At 42.1% G+C, this 13,670-nt stretch overlaps 1 protein-coding gene across 1 annotated transcript in view; it reads left to right on the plus strand.

Moving 5' to 3' along the window:
- dgat1a (diacylglycerol O-acyltransferase 1a) overlaps positions 1 to 13,670 on the plus strand; it is a 111,000-nt gene that overhangs the window by 26,869 nt on the left and 70,461 nt on the right. The window lies entirely within an intron of this gene.

Consider the following 13,670-nt stretch of genomic DNA (forward strand, 5'->3'; position numbering starts at 1 on the left):
GGCTCTCTCTCTCTCTCAGTGCAGCTGATGAACCCAACGGAACAGCAGAGGCCAATGTAGTTTGGCACCAGTCCTGTTGCAGTAGTAGCTGGACAACATTGAACTTAATGTACGACTGCCTCAAGGACTCCAGCTCCAGATCTTCCTTGGGGTTTACTCCCCAAGCCTTTCCTGTAAGTGGGTATAGCCGCAAGGCAACGGAGATTTAAGATCTGAGTTATTCTTCTCCGAGATGAGCTGCCAACCACAGCTGACGAGCCTTATCTCCCTGAATTTTATGACCTTATGGTAACCATTTTATAGCTATTGGATATTCGGTTGACTAAAAGACAAAGACACTGGAGCAGTACATAATGGAACATTTTGAAACACATAGTGGTCATTCCAGTCATAAACGCTTTGTCAGTTTTGTCTGAATCTATAATTTGTTGATTTGAGTTTTCCTGTGTAAAAGTGAAAAACTTAGTTTGACTGGTAGTCGGGTATGATATTTCTCCTAAGGAGTTGCCTATTGATGGGTCTTACGAGGCTGCAGGGGCTGATCCAGTGTCTGCATATTCTGATATGAATAACTACTTTTCTTCTCCTTCAGTTGCCCTTCAAAAAGTCCAACGCCATGAATTCTGGGCTTTTGCAGACCTCGCATTCCCGACCCATTTGCCACATGTTGATTACCGCAGGACTTAATCCGGGATGTTAGGGTGGATCCCTTAATGGAGAATGCCTGGATGTGACATTGTTTAACGTGGGGCGGCTGACGCACAGGCTGCCACCCCACAGTCCTTGACAGATCAGCGTCAGGGGCCAGTCTTCACTGCAGCAGCCTTCCGCCACCTTCACTGCTGTTGTGACATGTCATAGTCTACACCAGCTCCACCGTGAAAGGTCTTGGGTCGAACTTTGCTGGAAACTCCCCCTTGACCTTGCCTCTTTGGGTAACCCTACTACGAGCTAAGTGTCGGATGGCTAAACTCCAGACACTTGTGATCTTGGGAACTCCCAAGCCTCTCCACCACGAAAAGGTAACGATACTTGAAGAAAGGTCCTTGGGTTGATTGGTACTGCTATGTGGACATTGACAGAGGAACCTACTTCACTTGGGATACAGGCCAAGTCCAAGCCTGAATGTGGCAGTGTGTTATTTCCAATCTCCTCCTCCATGGAAGATCATCAAAAATACATTGTTTGAAAACCAGAAAAATAGCAGGTAGAACATAGAACATCGTAGCACAGTACAAGGCCTTCAGGTGACCTTTTAAACTACTCTAAGATCAATCCTAAATGAAGGCCTTAAATGTAAATAGGTGGCATAGTATTAGAACTACTTGGCAAGTTGATCAGCATCTGTGGAGAGACAAACAGTTAATGTTTCAGGCTGTGACCTATAACAAGCTTTTGGTTAGACGCTAGCTGATCAATTTCTGTCATGGTATGTGGCTCATTTAAATTCATTTACAAAGGTCTCTTCAAGGACTTTATTCCCCAGAGCGTAGAAGATTGACGGGAGATTTGATAGAGGTATACAAAACCACGAGGGATATAGATAGGGTAAATGTAAGCAGGCGTTTTCCACCGAGTCTGGGTGACTCTGAAATTAGAGGTCATGGGTTGAGGGTGAAAGGTGAAATGTTTAAAGGAGACATGAAGGGGAACTTGTTCACTCAGAGTAGTGAGAGTGTGGAACTAGCTGCCAGCAGAAGTTTTGGATGTGGGTTTTATTTTGCAAATGGAATTTAATGCAGACAAGTGTGAAGTGTTGCACTTTGGGAGGACAAATCAGGGCAGGAATTGCATGGAGAAATTTGGATAGGTACATTGATGGGAGGGGTATAGAGGCCTACGGTCCAGGTTCAGATCTGTAGCAGCAGGCAGATACATAGTTTGGTGTGGACTAGATGGGCCAAAGGGCCTGTTTTGTGCTGTAGTGTTCTATGATAGTAATTTAACAGATCTGATGGTAATTTTGAGTTGTGAAATATCCATGACGTACAAAGCAATGGGAAGTGGCAAGGACATTGGGTAACTAAGGATAAAAATTCCCATCTGCTTGAACTGGAGCACAGAGCTCTTGTTGCATTTTGCTATTTATAAACTGTTCTATTTCTAAAATAACCCCCTTCGATGTGAAAAACGTGTGTGGTGAGAGAGCAGACCGCTTCACCTTGTACATGCTAATTAAACAGAAGGCATTTTCTCCCCTTGATCAAGAGCAAGATCAGCAAATTTGCTGATGACACCAGAATTGTGGGTGTAGCGTACAGCTAGGAATGCTATTGAAACCTTCAGTGGGATCTGGACCTGCTGTAAAAATGAGCTGAAAATTGCAAATAGAGTTTAATGCAGTCAAGTGTGAGGTGTTGCACTTTGGGAAGACAAGCCAGGGTAGGACGGGCACAGTGAATGGTAGTGCGCGGGTGAGTGTGGTCAAAGGCATCTGCAATACAGATCAGCAGCACCTGTCGACAAGGTTGTAACTGTGTAGATAGAGGCGAGTGAGGCTCTTTCTCCCCCCCAAGTTTTAACCAATTTTTACAGGAGCACCATCTTCGAGAGTGTTCTGACCAGCTGCATCACTATCTGGTGTGGGAATTGCAAGGCATCTGACCGCAAGTCCCTCCAAAGGAATGCGAGGACTGCTAAAAGGATCAACGGGGTGTCTCTTTCACCCAACAGAGATATGTCAGCAGTGCTGCTTCCCCAGGGCCTTTAGCATTGTCGGTGATCCCTCCCGTCCATCCAGCAATGTCTTTGACCCCTCCCCTACCATAGCATTAGGACAAAACTGTTAGGATAGAAAACAACTTGTTCCCCCAGGCCGTGAGACTACTGAACTCCCTACCACCACCCAGGTCTCCGCGCCAACAGCGTTATACTGTTCGCTTTTTAACTTGTATGCACCTTATTATTAATTTATTTGTGGTAATATTACTTTCTCTGTCGTGAGTGTGAGTTGTGCGTACTGTGTTGTATACCTTGGACCAGAGGAACATTGTCTTCTTTGGTGTGATACATGTGTACCTTTGAATGACAATAAACTTGAACTAGAATTTGAAGGGAACTTTTGGCTTGTTGACCTTTGTAAATCAAAGTATCAACTAAAGGAGTTGGGATTTTACATTGGAAATCATTGGGGAGGCCTGATTTAGAGTATTGTGTGCAGGTCTGGTCGCCTGCCTACAGGAAAGAGTGAAAGAGTGCAGAAAAAAATTACAAAAAAATGTGAGGATCTGGGTTATAGGGAAAGGTTGAATAAGTTAGTCCTGACGAAGGGTCTCGGCCTGAAACGTCGACTGCACCTCTTCCTACAGATGCTGCCTGGCCTGCTGCGTTCACCAGCAACTTTGATGTGTGTTGCTTGAATTTCCAGCATCTGCAGAATTCCTGTTGTAAAGGTTGAATAAGTTAGGACTTTATTCCCTGAAGTGTAGGAGAATTTCGGAAGGTTTGAAGGAAGTATACAAATTATGAGGGGTATAGATAGGGTAAATGCAAGCAAACTTTTCCAGTGAGGTTGAATGAGACTGGAACTAGAAGTCATGAGGTAAGAGTGAAAGGTGAAATATTTAAGGGGAACCTGAGGGAGAATTTGTTCGCTCAGAGGCTGGTGAGTGTGGAACAAACTGCTGATACAAGTGATAAATTGACTAACATTTAAGCTAATTTTTGATAAGTACATGGATGAGAGGGGTATGCAGGACTACAGTCCAGGTGTGGGTCAATGGGACAAGGCAGAATAATAGTTTGGCACAGAGTCAGTGGGTCGTAGGATGAGTTTTTGTGTTGTAGTGCTCTATTACTTGGTCAGTATTCTGCTGGACAAGTGGTCAATCTGTGGAACTCCTTGTCTAAGGAAACGGGTAATGAAGCAATTTCAATTCTTTCAAAAAAAAGAGTTTGGGCTTCTCTGTATCAATAACTTGGGCATGATCTATGTGGTTAATGTAACGTGAGGAGACGGGTGACTTTGGAATGTCGATTCACAAGGCTGTGCTGTAAACTAAATAATGTTTTCATTCATCTCACAAATTCCTCTCTTTGGAAGCTAGCTGAAGACCACTTCTTGTAGCCTTTGTCATGCTTCCCACAGCTTGAACTTTCAACCATGTCTCTGCCATCAGCACTACCAGCATCCTCCAAAAAATATAAAAGCAGAATTAGGCCATTCAGCCCATCGAGTCTATTTCACCATTCGATCGTGGTTGATTTATTTTCCCCTCACAACTCCATTCTCCTGCCTTCTTCCTGTAACCTTTGATGCCCTTACTAATCCAAAACTAACTAATCTGCTTTAAATATACCCAAAATGACTTGGGCTCCACAGCCGTCCGTGGCAATGAATTCCACAGGTTCAACACCCTCAGGCTAGAGAAATTCCTCCTCATCTCTGTTCCATAGGGAAGTCTTTTCTGGGATTGTGCCCACTATAGGACACATTCTGCTCCGTAAATTGGGCTGTTTCTACCCTTGCCCCCCTCATTCTTGCCTCAAGACTTCTGAACTTAACCCATCCATTGTCCTAGTTGGATTCAAAACATCATTTTCAAGTTCTTTGTGACCCCCATCTTTTTGGTCAGCCCTGCAGGCATGTGGATCAGAATCAAGTTGAACATCACTGGCATACGTTATGAAATTTGTTGTTTTGCAGCAGCAGTACATTGTAATATATATTAACAAAGACTGTAAATCACAGCAAGAAACATATATTTAAAAAAGTAGTGCAAAAATAGTGAAAATTAAAAAAATATAGAAGTGAGGTAGTGTTCATGGGTTCATTGTCCATTCAGAAACCTGATGGGTGATGGGGGAGGGGAAGAAGCTGATCCTGTAACATGAAATGTGTGTGTCTTCAGGCTCCTGTGTCACCACCTTGATAGTAGCAGTGAGAAGAGGACATGTCCTGTGTGAGGAGAGTCCTTCCTGATGGATGCTGCCTTTTTGAGACATCACCTTTTGCAGATGTCCTCAGATCTTGGTAGGTTAGTGCCCATGACGGAGCTGGCTGTGTCCCTGCATACCAGAATGTGGTGCAACCAGTGTGAGTGCTCTCCGTGGTCCATCTGTAGGGATTTGTGAGTGTTTCTGCTGACGTACCAAGTCTCCTCAAACCTCTCCATGAAACATAGCTGCTGTCGTGCCTTCTCTGCACTGGCATTAATGTTGGGCCACTCTTCCTGTTCCTGTTTGGCTGCAGATACTCCAAACTCAGCCCTTTAGAGTGACACAGAATGGAAACAGGCCCTTCGGCCCAACTGGCCCATGCTGACTGTGTTGCCCAGTGAGCAGGCCTCATCTGCCTGTCTTTGGCCCCTAGCCCTCTAAATCTCTGTAACTACCTAGGTGGCTTTTAAACATCTCTGATGTACTTCCCTCAACCACTATTTCTGGCAGCTCGTTCAAAATTCGCATCACATTTTGCATGAAGAAGCTGCCTCTGATGTCCCTTTAAAATTTCTTGCCTCTGATCTCAAAGCTAAGCCCTCGTGTTATTAGCACTCCTCCCTGAGAAAAAGATGTTCACCCCTTCTATGTCACTTGTAGTCTTGTATACCACTAATAAGTCACTCCTCAATCTAATACATTTCAGGGATTAAAGTCCTAGTCTAGACAGCCTCTTCTTGTAACTTAGGCTTCCAAGTCTGGACAACATCCTGGTAAACCTTGTCTGTGCACCTACTTTAATAATATCTTTCCTCCAGCAGGGTGGGCACATGGCCAAGTGGTTAAGGCATTGGACTCGCGACCTGAAGGTCGTGAGTTCGAGCCCCAGCCGAGGGAACGTGTTGTGTCCTTGAGCAAAGCACTTAATCACACAGTGCTCTGCGACGACACCGGTGCCAAGCTGTTTGGGTCCTAATGCCCTTCCCTTGGACAACATCGGTGTCGTGGAGAGGGGAGACTTGCAGCATGAGCAACTGCTGGTCTTCCATACAACCTTGCCCAGGCCTGCGCCCTGGAGAGTGAAGACTTTCCAGGCGCAGATCCATGGTCTCACGAGACTAACGGATGCCTCCAGCAGGGTGACATAGTACTCAAAGTATTCCAAGTGTGACCTTACGAATGTCTAGACCAGGGGTTCCTAACCTGCTTAGTGGTATTGGTCCATGGCATAAAAATGGTTGGGAATCTTTGGTCTGGACCATAATTAGGCCATTTGGTCCATTGCGTCTGCTCAGCAGTCTTATACACTCAGTGGTCACTTTATCAGGTATACCTGTACACCGCATTGATACAAGTATCGAATCAGCCAATTACGTGGCAGCAACTTGATGCATAAAAGCATATAGACATGGTCAAGAGGTTCAGTTGTTCAGACCAAACATCAGAATGGGGGAAGAAATGTGATTTAAATGACTGTGATGTGGAAGGGCTTGTTCTGTGCTGTATCTCTAAATAAATTAGAGAGATAATCACATTGCAAAGGGCCGGGACCTGTAGAAAAAGCAGACTAGATATGTGTAACAGGTTTCCTTTCGTAAACCGGATGAATTTTTACAGCAACCCAGTACTTTCACCACAATCTCTTAATTTCTAGCAAATACATGTCCAGAGCCATCAGACACTCTTCATGTGACAAGCCATTCAATCCTGGAATCATTTTCATGAACCTCCTTTGCACCCTTTCCAGTTTCAGCACATCCATTCTAAGGGACCCAAAACTGCTCACCAGTGCTTTATGAAGTCTCAACATTACATCCTTGCTTTTATATTTTAGTCCTCTTGAAATGAATGCTAATATCATATTTGGCTCCTCACCACAGGCTTTACCTGCAAATTAACCTTCAGGGAATCCTGCACAAGGACTCCAAAGTCCCTTTGCGCCTCAGTTTTTTGTATTTTCTCTCCATTTAGAAAATAGTTAGCCCTTTCATTTCTTCTAGCAAAGAGCATGACCATTAACTTCCCTACACTGTATTCCATCAGCCAATTCTTTGCCCATTCTCCTAATCCATTTAAGTTCTTCTGTAGCCTCTCTACTTCCTCAAAACTACCTGTCCCTCCACCTATCTTCATATCGTCTTTAAACATTGCAACACAGCCATTAATTCTAACATCCAAATCATTGACGTGAAAAGAATCGGCTCCAGTACAGACCCCTGTGGAACACCATTTGTCACTGGCAGCTAGCCAGGCAGAAAAGGCTCCCTTTATTCCCACTCTTTACCTCTTCCAGTCAGCCATTGCTTTATCCATTCTGGAATCTTTCCTGAAATACCATGGGCTCACAGCTTGTTAAGCAGCCTCATGTGTAGCACCTTGTCAAAGGCCTGCTGAAAATTCAACTATACAACATCAATCAATTCTCCTTTGTCTATCCTGCTTGTTATTTCTTCAAAGAATTCCAACAGATTTCAGACATCCCACCCTGCAAAAACTCATTTCAGGGAGGTAGCACCATCAATTTGCGGGAGACCTCCGGGAGAGGTGGGATGTCTGCAATAGAATAGCTCCTTAGCAGCCAGCCAGCTAGTTTAAATAACGTTAGCTATGCTGATGAACGAATGACACCTGTTAAACTCACCTCAACATGTCTTTTACAGTCTTAACCCACCATGGGCAATAGAAAAGTCACTGTTGCAAACAGTGCAGCGAGCAACACTGTCATTATTTTGACCCCTATTAGGCAGGGGTACACTTTAGTGTAGTCTGGGGTGACGTACGTTTTATATATTTTTTGGAACACTCTGCAATCGCGCGCGCTCTCTCTCTCTCTCTCTCTCTCTCTCTCTCTCTCTCATGGTCGCTCGCGCGCTCTCGCTTGCTTGCTCGCTGTCTCTCCCTTTCTCGTTTGCTTGCGCTCTCGCTTTCTCGCGCGCTCGCCTTCGCTCTTGCTCGCGCGCTGTGGCTTGCTTTCTCGCACACTCTCTCTCGTGGTCGCTCTTGCGCTCTCTCTTGCTTTTCTCTCGCTCGCTCTCAAAAAAATTGATTTCCGTGATATCGTATATAATTTGCGGGCGTCAGGGAGCCACTATTAATATGCGGGAGGCTCCCGGAAGTTCTGGGAGAGGTGGGATGTCTGAGATTTTTCAAACAAGATTTCCCCTTGAGAAACCATGCTGACTTTGACTTATTTTATCATGTGACTCCAAGTACCCCAAAGCCTCATCCTTGATAATGGACACCAACATCTTCCCAACTACTGAGGTCAGACTAACTGACCTATAGTTTCCTTTCTTCGACCTCTCTTCTTAAAGAGTGGAGTGACATTTGCAATTTTCCAGCCTTTCAGATTTTTTGAAAGATCATTACTAATGTCCCCACAATCTCTATAACCACTTCTTGCAGAACCCCGGGATGTATATCACCTGGTCCAGGTGACTTATCTACCTTCACACCTTCCAGTTTCCCAAGAACCTTCTTTCTGGTAATGGTACTTCACACACTTCATGACCCCTGACATCTGGAACTTCCATTATACTGCTAGTGTCTTCCACAGTGAAGACTGATGCAAAATACTTATTCAGTTCGTCCACTATTTCCTTGTCCCCCATTACTACCTCTCCAGCATCATTTTCCAGTGGTCCAATATCCACTCTTGCCCCTCTTTTCCACTTTATCTATCTGAAGAAACTTTTGGTATCCTCTTCAGTACTATTGGCTAGCTTACTTTCCTATTCCATCTTTTTAATGACATTTTAGTTGCCTTTTTTTTGGTTTTTAATAGCTCCCAATCCACTAACTTCCCATTCATTTTTACTCAATTATACGCCCTCTTTGGCTTTTATGTTGGGTTTGACTTCTCCTGTTTAGCCATGGTTGTGTCATGTCCTTTAGAATACTTCTTCCTCTTTGGGAGGTGTGATGGGCAAACAATCAATGTGCAACAGATAAAACAATACAAAAAGAAATAAAAGAAAAAAAATAAACAATAAATATTGAGAACCTGAGATGAAGAGTCCTTGAAGCAGAGCATGGTCTGAGGGAAGGTTTGATAGAAGTTTATAAAATTATAATTAAAGATTAAATGTATTTGTCACATCAAAGCATACAGTGAAATGTATCTTTGCGTCAGTCTGAGGATGTGCTGGAAGCAGCCCACAAGTGTTGACCCTAAGCATGCATCTTTGGAATGTGTTAGGAAAATGGAGCCCCTGGAGAAAATCTCCTCAGTTATGGGGGGAGAATGTACAAACTCATTACAGACAGCAGCAAGATTGCTGATTGCTGGTATTGTAAAGCTAACCACAATACCATGTGAGGCATGGATAGAGAAGACGGCCAGTATCATTGTCCCAGGTATGAGTCATGTATTTAAGGTGAGGGAGGATGTACCAAGCAGGGGTTCCCAACCTTTTTCTAATGACATAGACTCCTATCATTGGATCCCAGGTTGGGAACCCCTGATACAAAGGAGACATATGGGGCATTTTTTTTAATACTGAGGACTGGGGGCGTACAATGCATTTCATGAGTTGGAGATACTGTAGATGTAGATAGAATCAGGTGTAATATCACTGGCATATATTGTGAAATTTGTTGTTTTGCAGCAGCAGTACTTTGTAATACATAATAAACAAAACTATAGATCACAATAAGTATATAAAATAATTCATCATCAGTTGCCATGCCCAGTTTGAGCTTTGACTGCCATGGCCCTCACACTCCTGTTTCGGGTCTTCCAGTTCTCTGGCTGCTGTCTCTATCATCATTTGTCTTTGTCTTCCTCTTGCTTTCTTCCCTTCAATCTTTCCCATAATTACCATGCATTCTAACTCCTCTTTCCTAATCACATGTCCAATGAAGTTACGTTGCCTTTTCATGATCTCATAATTATTTCTCTTTTTGTGCTTGCTCTGTTCATGACATCCTCGTTAGATATTTGTTTCGTCCATGATATTCTTTGCATCCTCCTCAAAAACCACATCTCTGCTGCTACAATTCGTTTCCTCACGTTACTGGATGTTGTCCAACATTCTGAGCCATATAACATAACTGGATAAACGTAACATTTCAGTACTCTGAGGCTGGTTGTCATGCCTAGTTTAGTATTGGTCAGTATAATCTTCATTCTCGTAAAGGTGTCTTTTCCCATCCCTATTCTTCTTTTGATGTCCAAGTCGCACCTGCCATCTGATGTCACCCAGCTTCCTAAGTAGCAAAAGTTCTGTACTTGTTTTATATCTTCCCTGTTTATTCTCAGCCTGCAGATAGGATTCTCCTTTTTGGATATCACTATACATTCTGTCTTTTTGCAATTGATAGATTTTTGCACTTTCTTCAACAATTATATCAATTAAATTTTGTAGTTCTTCCGTACTTGCAACTAACACAGTGTCATCTGCATATCTGAAATTATTGATGTTTTCACTGCCAACTTTGATTCCCAAGATGTCTCTTATTTTTTGTAATATTGTTTCACTGTACACATTAAATAAATCAGGGGAGAAAATACACCCTTGTCTAACGCCTGTCTTGATTTTCGTAAACCGACTCACTTCTCCGTCTATTCTTACAGCGGCAATTTGTTCCCAGTACAGATTTCTGATTAGGCGGAGGTCTTTCGCATCTAGATCTAGAGTTTTCTGTAATATTTCAAATAACTTATTGTGTTTCACTTTATCAAGTGCTTTTGTGTAGTCGATAAAACAAACAAACAAATCTTTTTGCACTTGAATAGCTCGTTCTGATAGTATCCTTAACATCAATATTGCATTTCTTGTACCTTTGTCTTTCACAAAACCACATTGTTCTTTGCCTATTTCAGCTTGTATCTTACTTTTAGCTCTTGTCATCAAAATTCTTAGAAGTATCTTGGTGATATGACTCATTAAACTTATGGTTGTATGTAATTCACATTCTACTGCTCCAGGTTTCTTAGGAAGAGTGATAAATACTGATTTTTTTCATCTCTTCTGGTATTATTCCAGTCTCATAAATGTCATTGATTAAATCAGTAAGTTTTTCAATTCCATAATCTTCAAGGGTGATAATTTGTTCTATTACTAATTCATCAAGACCTGCTGCCTTTCCTTTCTTCATCTTATTTATTGCATTACGAACTTCAGATTTTAAAATACTTGGACCTTCAATGTTTTTCTTAATTTCTGGTTTTTCGCCTCGATCGTCATCAAACAATTCCTGAATATACTCAGTCCATCTGTTCATAATCTCATCTTTTTCCATGATAATGGTACCGTCCTTTGCTTTCAAACATCCACCTGAAGAACAGAGGAGCTTTTTACCAGTGATATTCTTGATTTGTTGATGTAACCTTTTTGGATCAGTAATAGGGATTCTTTCCATTTGCTCACATTCCTGGTTTAACCATTCTTCTTTGGCTTTTTGACATAAGCTTTTAACTTTTTTATCTAAGGACGTATATTCTGTAGGATTTGCTTTCTTCTGTCTCCTTTCTTCCATTAGATTTTTGATTTAATCTGTCATCCATTTATTCCTTGTGCTTTTTTCTTTTTTAGGAATCACTGACTTTGCTGATTCTACCAAGGCATCCTTTAGAAAGTTAAATTTCATTTCTACATGATTGCTATCATCTGCAACAGATTCTATTTCTAGACTTTGAAATCTATTCCTTACTTCAATTGTAAATTTTTGTCTTAAAAGTTTTCTTTAATTAATTGCAAGTAGTCAAGGGATTGTTCAGGTTTTTGCTTCTTTAGTTTTTTAAGTTTTACTTTTACATGGCATATGTGGTTATGGTCACTATTACAGTCTGCACCTGGATACGTTTTGCATTGAGTCACTGAGTTTCTAAATCTTTGGTTTATAGTAATAAAGTCAATTTGATTTCTAGTGCTATCACCTGGACTTTTCCAGGTCCACAAGTGTCTTGAATAGTTTTTAAAGTAGGTATTCATAATGACCTGATTATCCATCTTGCACCGTTCTACCCATTTCTCACCTCTTTTATTTCTTTCCCCAGTCCAAATTTTCCTATGGTATTTCCATCAGCACTTTGTCCTACTTTAGCATTTAGATCTCCCATGACAATAACAATATCTTGAGATTTGCATCCATTCTTTGCTTGTTCAATCTCTTCATAGAATTATCTATATAGATAGATAGATATACTTTATTGATCCCGAGGGAAATTGGGTTTCATTACAGCCGCACCAACCAAGAATAGAGCATAAATATAGCAATACAAAAACCACAAACAATCAAACAACAATATGCAAACTATGCCAGATGGAAATAAGTCCAGGACCAGCCTATTGGCTCAGGGTGTCCTCATTTGTTCCATCTGTTGTGGGTGCATATACCTGTATAATTGCTAAATCAAATGGTCGTCCTCTGAATCTAACAAGGAATACGCTTTCTGATATTGCCCAATGTCCTAAAACACTTTTTGCCATGTTTTCATCTATAAGAATTCCTACTCCATTAGTATGGAGTGTTCCAGAAGAATAAACTAGTATTTTTATTTCTAATCTGACATGTTCCAGTACCTATCCAACGAACATTGCTAATTACCACGATGTTAATCTTTAGTCTTTCCATTTCATTTATCACGTTGTCCAATCTTCCTGCTTGATATAGGGTTCTTACATTCCAAATGGCAATAATTTTCTTTTGTGTTACTTGAATTTTATGAGCTGTAGCTTGATGACGGTCGGGGATCCCCTGCAGGCCAGAATCAACCCTACTGAGCGAAGCGTCTTCAGAGTTGTCATGAAGATCCTCTTGACTCTGTTGTTGTGTGATACATTTTGTGAGTTTGACCATGGTTTTCTTAGCAAATAGCAACGGTGGTTTGCTATTGCCCACCGTTGGGTGAACTAAAGAAATTGCCATTTCTCTTCCCAAGTGTTCATCCGCCTATACTATAGCCGTTGACATTTGAGGTCGTAGCTCATCCGCCTTCTCCGTCATAAGTTCAGTTACTGAACCTGCCGGATCTGCCATTGGCCTTCGCTCGTATCCTGAGCAGGAACCCTTGCAGGTGCTATCGTTCCGGGTCAGAGCGGCCCTGGGAGCAATGAATGACTAAGGAGTAACTCCACTTTCCCCAAAGCTCTGAAAGTCCCCAATCAGAGCCTCATCACCGGTTGCAGTTTCAGGTCATACCTAGGACTGATAAAATAATTAAGTAACGCAAAAAGAGAGGGCAAATATAGCGGTAGTGCTCATGGATTCATTATCCATTCAGAAATCTGATGGCAGAAGGGAAGAAGCTGTTCCTACAATGTTGAGTCTGTGTCTTCAAGCTCCTATACCACCTACTTGATGAAGAGGGCATGTTCTGGGTGATGGGGGTCCGTAATGCTGGATGCTGCCTTTTTGAGGCATCGCCTTTTGAAGCTAGTGCCCATGTTGCCCACGGTGCTGGCTGAGCTTCCAACTTTCTACAGCTTTTTCCGACCTTGTGCAGTAGTCCCTCCATGTCAGAAGGTGAGGTAGCTAGTTAGAATGCTCTCCACAGTACCTCTGCAGAAATTTACAAGTGCCTTTGATGACATACCAAGTCTCCTCAATAGCACAGGAGTATTAAAGAAATGAAGAGAAAAGAGATGAATATGCAGAAGAGAGAGGCATGTGGTCAATGTGCAGGAAAGTGGGATCAGGTTAATTAGGAGTCATTGGCTTAGCTAGTTTGGCTCAACATTATGGGCTGAAGGGCCTAACCCTATGCTGTACTGTTCTGTGTTTTATAATTGGTCCCGGAAACTTTTTATGTGCATAAAATCTTATGTGGCTTAATCAAAATTAATATC

This window comes from Mobula hypostoma, chromosome 3 (genome assembly GCF_963921235.1).
Source record: "Mobula hypostoma chromosome 3, sMobHyp1.1, whole genome shotgun sequence".
NCBI lineage: Eukaryota > Metazoa > Chordata > Chondrichthyes > Myliobatiformes > Myliobatidae > Mobula > Mobula hypostoma.